The sequence below is a fragment of the Thalia democratica genome, chromosome 5 (assembly GCF_965202585.1).
Source record: "Thalia democratica chromosome 5, ktThaDemo2.hap1.1, whole genome shotgun sequence".
In the NCBI taxonomy this organism is placed as follows: Eukaryota; Metazoa; Chordata; class Thaliacea; order Salpida; family Salpidae; genus Thalia; species Thalia democratica.
Window position 1 is genome coordinate 31,664,049 of NC_139169.1, and position 8,061 is coordinate 31,672,109.

The 8,061-nt window shown below is 24.8% G+C and overlaps 1 long non-coding RNA gene across 1 annotated transcript; it reads right to left on the reverse strand.

The window, feature by feature from the left end:
* Positions 1 to 376: 376 nt before the first annotated feature.
* Positions 377 to 3,620, reverse strand: LOC145836972 (uncharacterized). The gene is made up of 2 exons (XR_014369893.1): positions 3,450 to 3,620; positions 377 to 557 (listed from the first exon to the last, which is right to left on the reverse strand). It is a non-coding gene; the product is annotated as an uncharacterized LOC145836972 (long non-coding RNA).
* Positions 3,621 to 8,061: the final 4,441 nt, after the last annotated feature.

Below are 8,061 nucleotides of genomic sequence, written 5' to 3' on the forward strand. Positions count from 1 at the left end.
GAGTAAAAGTTTCAAAACTATCATTAAATACGCCTGAGACTTTTTTTTTCTTCATCATCGACTTCTGAATATCTAGTATAAGATTCAAATAAGGGCCCTTTCCTCTTAAGGCCCCTTTACTACTCATACCCTCTAACTTTAGCCCATTTGCTGGTTATTGCCAACTAATTTTCTGTAATGACCCCCAAGGGAGCCAATTGGTTTACTTTGGGAAACCCTGATATACACGTTTAGAAATAAATCATTTAAATCTTTAGAAAAAAAAAAAAAAAAGTTGTGTGTAGATGCAAGTATAAAAATAATACAACTCTTTTAAAATTTACACTAACCAAAAAAAACATTGACTGAAAACAAGAAAGACACAAGAAAAACACAATGACAAATGTCTTAAAATTTAATTACCAGCCAAAAAATTTTGATACAAATATACAACATATTGGGAAATAGAAAACACGTGTGATTTAATCCTTGGGGCGAATTTGTCCATTGTTGTAGTAGATGGCCAGTGCTGGAGTGAATAAGGCTGCTAGTGCCATGGCTGACATCTTGAAGTAGTCCTGTGATAAAGTTGTTGTTAATTATATTACATTTTATTGTATATATTATGTAATTATTTTAATAAATGATAAGGTGTTTTAGTTTAACTGGTATTGAATATATGCTTAAAACAGACTCAACACATGAAATAATTCAACTTGATGTTTCATGTATTAAAAAACAACATTTATTCTAAAATTGGGCACTTAGTCATTTTGTCTTACTAATCTTATCGAACCTCACATTGTTAACCAATTTAACATTTTTTATTGCAGAATCTTAATATGATAATCTATTCAGCGGAGAACCTGCCTGATATTGCAATAAAAATTTCATACATTTAAAACTGGTATATTTTTGTATGCATAACTTGGTATACTATTTTTAGGCTGAAATAAAAAGGTTTTTTTTTAAGTTTCAATTAACTTTATAAAAAATAATTACGTGAGAATAAGTAATAAAAGTGATATTTTCTAGTCAACTTTAATCGTTATACAGGGTTGCCACTCATTTTTTCAAACTATTTTTCCAGGTTTTCCAAATTTCTTCCAGGTTTTTAAAAGTACACATTTTTCGGTCTATTTTTAGTTTAAAGTTAATTTCTATTTAAAAAATGTATTAATTAGAATAAAAGCATTGAAAAGGTACTGTAAAGTTACTTTAAATGTGTTTTTAGATAAAAAATTTTTTTGATGATGACAAAAAATCTTAATTATATGATAGATTTTTTGTCATCATCAAAATTCTACAACTGAAAATGTTAAAGTTATTAAAAATTACATGTTTTTCCAGGTTTTTTGATCAAATTTCCAGGTTTTTTTTCAAAATTTCTCAAATTCCAGGTTTTTCCAGGTTATTTTAGCCTAAATTGTCAAATTCTAGGTTTTTCCAGGTTTCCAGGTAAGGTGGCAACCCTTGTTATAGTTAATGATAAACAAATACATAAATAAATATTAGTACAAACGAACAGTATTGCTTTGAAATATTAAAAACGTGCCTAGCCCACATGAGCTACCACTAAATATAACTAAATCATAGAAATAAATAAAGTACATTAAATTTTTAAAAACTTATAATATATTTTTTAGAATTCATTTTTTAGTTTAACAAATACTATTTTGCAGATATATCCTTTAAAACATTTAATTAAACTATTTTATTACTGATAAAAATGATAATTACTTAGCAATAAAAGGTTTAATACAGAACTCATTGAGAATTTATAAACTATTGACTAGTAAAAGTTTTTATGGGTAATAAAAAATTTACACTTTCACTATGATTTATAATATAGCTTTTTTAAGTAACAAATAATTAAGACATTAATAATGTCAAGTTTTAAACCAAGGATTTTCAAAGCATAAAAATTAATACCAATACAAAGTTAACAATTTCAAGCTTAAAACTTTTTTTGACGAAAAAGTTTTATTTTAAAAAGTGTGAAAAACAATATTCTTAAAATATTTTTATCAGTAAACAACATTCAAATGAGCTCAAAAGAAGTCTGTAAAAAATGTAAACTAACTTTTTCAGATTTTAGTTAGTAATGGTAAAATGATGTAGCTTAAGGTAAATGTTTTAAACTGCTAATTGAGTATTTAAATTGAAATCAAGATTAAATGACTCCTTAAATATAAAAATGAAATAGATGATTCATTGATATATTTATACTTGATAAAAAATTCTCAGTACATTATAGACAAAGTAGAGCAACAGTATTATAGAGTATATAAAATTAAAGAAAAAACTATTTGTGTCTAAATAAGCATATGTGACAAAACAAATTAAATTTATCGGAAAAAAAATTTAAAAATTCAAAAATAAACCACAAAATTACAAAACAAATATTTTCATGAGTATATAAAGTAAAGTTGTTTTTAAATAGTAGGTATTAAAGAACTTCTTTTATTTTAAATTTGTCAAATTCAAGTTCTAACTATAAATAAATATAATTTTGTAAATTAGTAATAAATTTGAGAACAGTCTAACAAAAATATATTGTAAATAAAATCTAGTTGCAAGTTTAAACATAGAAACATTTATTTAAAACTATTTAGAGATTTATTTTTCATAATGGTTACTATAGATATCAAATTCTTTTAAAGCTATTTTAATGACCATTCTCAAGAATAACTTGGAATAAAATTTAAATAGATCTGAAGGCCAAAACAATAAAGTTTATGAAGTAAAAAAGTTTGAAAATATATAATTCATAGTTGGTAGAATATATATGTTTCAGTAAGTTTTGAAATTTATGTCAACTATATTGAAAAATAATTATTAAAATTTTAGAAAACGATAGTGCCAGATGACTAACTTAATAAACATGGTGAGAGTAAACAAAAATAAGAAAAAATATATATACTAAATAAAATTTTTCACTGTTATGGAAAATTTAAAATGTAGAAATAAAATTGATGTTCACTGATTTATTAAATACTATTTATAAATAGAACTTTTATTTATCAAACATCTATAGATTTTTTGAATCAAAACTATAACAGTTATAAACAGAGTACATTGTAGTGTCAAAAACTATACAATGTAAAAGTCATAAACATGTATTATAATATTTTGAAGAAATAAATAGCACTTAAACAATTAAATTAAAATTTTACTCAAAATTTTTACTTGAAAAACTAAACAAATTAAATTTTAATATCAAGATTGAAATTAAGGTAAAGTTTAAATTTTAGCTAAGTTTTAAAATCAATATAACAACAATAATTATTGTTAAATTAATTTTAAAACTTAATATTTGTGAACAATATTACTTTGACTCTAAACTACCCTTAATGCTTTTTTTATTTTGATATATTGTAGTTTAAGGTCAATTTATCCTTGTCACAAAAAAACAACTGCAGTTAACTTATCTAATACAAAACTCACGTAATATCAATATAAAAACTAACAAATCTGTTGTATCCTTCGACAATCCTGAGGTACTTGTACCTGTTGTGGTTGTCACGGTACCACTGGGGCCTGGTCACCCTCTGCATGGACCTCGTCGTCATGGAAGTAACTCCCCTGGCAACCAATGTCTTGCTCACGACTCCCAACATTATACGATCTTATTTAAATACACTTCTGGTAGAAAATTGTATAAAATTTTGAGTTTGTTTGTTTGCTATCATTGTACAATTTTAAGTAAATAGTTTATTTAATGTGCTCGTAAGGTTAATAAACTGAGGAAAATGCTTTAATTATACATATCAAGTTTAAATCATAAAACTTAAGGGTATAGGGGATAAATCTTTTTTTTTTCACAAACTGATCTTATTTTATAGAGTTTTAACTTTGCTACAAAATACTTTTTAGAGATTTTAAAAGTTCACATTAATTTTTGAGGTAAGCAGGTCAAAGTTGGAGGTAACAATAGGTTTCTTAAGGGACGCTCAAACTAAAATGGCAAAAAAAGACTATTTCACTAAAAATCTATCTTCACCTATGTTTTTGAGATAACTACCTCAAACTTTTAGAAATTGTTTCTTACATTATTAAAAAAAATCTCTTGGAACAAAAATAAAAATCTTACAAAAAAAAAATTATTTTGTTTTTTTGTCATGCAATTTTTATTTTTAAAGTTTTTCAAATTTTCTTCTGATTTAATTTTCTAGATATTGCAAGGAATGTTTTAGAAAGTTTAAGATAGTTATTTCAAAAACCGTACAAGTTAGATTTTTTATTAATTTCTAATTAATTGTTGTTTTAGTTTTAATTAACTAGTTTACTTTTTTAGAACACTTTTTATTTATATTTTTCGATATGTCAAGCCTGTTTTTTTTTGTATAGAGTAGTTTGTAAGGTATTAAATTAGTATTGAGTAATATTTACACCAATGTATTTAACTTGCTTTCTTTAAACAAAGTAAATATTTTACATTCAATAATTCAACATTTTTAAGGCCATAGCGAAGACTAATCACTTTTTTTTTACAACATGATCTTTTTTTGTGGAATCCTAACTAAGCCTCATGTTGCTTTTTACAGATATTTAAAATTCAAAACAGTTTTCGAGATCAAGCACACGAGTACACTCGGTTCCTAGTGGGAATGCAAAAAAGCTATTTTACTTAAACTCCATATTCTACACTATTTGAGATAAGCACCTCAAATTTTTAGGAAATGTTTCTTGCAATACTTTAAAAAAATTCTTGTCATTAACTCAAATAAAAATTAAAAATTTACAAACAAAAACCTTCATTTTTTGTTCAGTTTTGAAAATGAAATTGTCAAAAATCTAACATTTCCTTACATGGTATTTTTTGTTTAATTTAAGGAAAATTTTCTGAAAATATGAAGTTTTTATTATAAAAATGTAGGAGAAAGAATTTTAGTGGATTTTTTTTTTGGCTTTTTTAGTATTTTTAGCACAAGTTTTTTCTCAATTATTCATTGTGCACATATGTTTTAAGGTTTTGATTAAGATTTGTAATCCCTCTAGCTTATATTTTCTTATACTTGACTTTTAAATCACTAACAGCACAAATTAAAAAAACTGCTTTCAAATTATGTTTATGGAATACTTAAAATTCTCACCCACACAATTCCCATCCACATATTTTTATTTCATTCTTTATTTTTAAATTCTTTTTTTGATTTTTTTTGCTGTTTTTTTTTATATTTGTTCTATTTATTTTTTGCTATCACTGTTACCCCTAAGCCTTGGTATTTAAGTGGTTCTGGTGGAAATTGATCGTTGGTTGGAACTAAGCAGTTTGCATGTATGTAATGTCAATGAAAAATGCCTTTGTTTTTAAGTAGAGCTAGATGCAAAGCAAAAGAAAATATGTTAAAATTAAACTAAACACTGAAAATTTAAGAAAATAATAGCATAAAACATTTCAACTTGAAAACATCAAAAAAAATGAAAGAGAATAATTAATTTGATATATAAAAAACCTGGAAACGGGTCTTCATTAAACAAATACAAAATTGCACATTGTTACTAAATTGCACAAGGGGAAAAATTGCACAAGTGCACAAAGCCAAATTTGCACAAGGAAATTGAACAAAAACAATTTTGCACACAGGGTCAACTTTGCACAAGTTACATTTTTGCACGAGAGTAAGAAACACAAAAAAAATAAATAAAAACAGAAAAAACAAAAACAAATTAAAAAAAGAAAATGTTAATGACCTAGGGTAAGTGTTAGGGGTAACAGTGGTAGTAAAAATAAAAGGAAAAAATAATAAAAAATATTATCAAAAAAACACAAAAATATAATTAAAAAGAAAAAAGCTACTAACTAAGGGTAACAACAATAGTAAAAAAATAAAAACTAGAGATTTAAAAATAACTTACCAACTGAGGGTAAAGGCTAGGGGTAACAGTAAAAGTAAAAAAAATTAAAAGATTTTTTTTTTAATTAATAAAAAAAATTAACCCATGCGAAATTGTCTGCTTGTGCAAAAGTGTCTTTGTTCAAAAGTGAACCTTTGTGCAAAAGTATCTTCAAGCAATTTTATTCCCTCTTTGCAAAAGTGTCTTTGTGCACAAGTACCTTCATGCAATTTTGTCCCCTTGTGCAAATTTGACAGCTACCCAAAAAACTAGGTTTAATTTCTTAAAAAAAACATAACTATTTGAAGTTTTACAAGTTTAAACTAGCCTTACAGTGCAAACTTGTTGTAAACAAGCATGTCTGCCTGATTGTGATGATAAAAAAGTATTGTTTTTTAATTTAGCTTTGTATTTCTTTAAGAGCTAGAAAATGTTTAATTATTATTCTATATTAAAAATTCAATTTGATACTGAAATTGCAATAGATTGAAATGACACTTAAATTTTTAAAACACATTAGTATATTGCTAACACTATATCAGTCAAATTTATAATATTAAACACCATGAAATGTTTGGAACGCTAATTGAATGTTAAAAACTTCCTGTTAAAATTTTTATACAAGAAAAAAGGATACACATAAAATTAATCATATGCTATAACCAGGTTGCCACTCTTTTAGTCATAAAAACTGTCCTGTGTGATCTTAAACTATCCAAAGTCATCCTGAGCTTTTTCAAATCTGTTTATAATCATTGTTAAACCTTAATTTTTGTTTGACTTAATTAAAATACAACAAATCATATTTATTAATTATGAATTTTTTTCAGAACTTTTAAAGCATTTTTTTTTTACTCATTGTTTAATGAAAATAAAACTTGTGAGTAAATAGGTTTTTAGAAGAATTGCCTGAGAGGGTACAGTACCACTTTTTTAAATGTAGTATATTATATTGCAACATTTCCAATATTTAAAAACCAAGGTTTTTACAATTCTTGCAGGGTTACCAATTTTTTTGAAAAAAAAACTGTATTAAGTGACCTTAAAACTGTCCCTGAGTCATCCTAAGTTTTTTTTTTAATTATAAAAAAAATATTTTTTTTTTAGGATTTCAATTAGAAAGCTCTTTGAGAAAATTTGTTATAAAAGAACAACATAATGAAACTTAATATAATAATAAAATAAATTATAAATGTGTCCTAAAATAGTTTTTAATTTTAAAACTATCTTGAGTGTTTTACAAGGTTGCCTTTAATTTTTGAGAATTTTTTTACAGGCTTTCTGAATTTCTGCCAGATTTTTAAAAGTACAATTTCTGGGTCTGTTTTTAGTTTTAAAATTTTAAGTTGAAAACAATGTTAAGTACCATAAGAACATTTAAAGATACTGTAAAGCTATTTTGAATGTGTTTTTTAATGACAAAAAATTATCTAAAGTATAAATTAAATTTCTTAAGTTAAATCAAAAATTTACTACTTAAAATGTAAACTTGTTTAAAATTCCATTTTTTCCAGATTTTCCAGAAAATTCCAGGTTTTGTGTCATCCCTGATTTTATAAAAAGTATATATCCTGAGATATTTTGAGCTATCCTGAGGTTTTCGATTTTTTATAACTTTCTGAGTCATCTTAAGTGTACCAACCCTGTACTTGTCAAATTTTATCTAAAGACATAGCATTGGTGTAACAGAAATAGTCTTAATATCTACATATGAAGTATCTATTTCAATTCTTAATAAATATGAACTTACTAAATGCTTAAAAAAATAGGATTGCCACTACCTGGGGCAAAACATCCACTAGTAACCAAGAACTTACCAGAGTTAAATAAAGTTAGCCTAAATTGGCCAAAGTTTATTAGAATACAGAATTATAACTATCATTCAAACCAAAATAATTTTTTCAATTCTTTGAGATTTTATTTTCAAAACAATGTTCCACTCAAAAAATGAGATTATCAGTAATAAAATCAAATTCAAAAAAGTTAAAAAGAAAAATGTGAACCTTCACAACTATGGTCAATGGATTGGTGTGGAAAAGACCTTTAGGTCTTCAAGCCTCAGACCATACATTTTAAAACATTTTTTGAACAGTTTTAATTAATACAATAAGAAAGAAATTTAAGAACAATGAAAAATCAATGTTATTATTTATTAATAGTATTATTATCTAAATCAAATCAAATTATTTTTTTTAAAGAAAAAATTGGTGTGCACTCTTATTTTATACTTGTTTCTGCCAA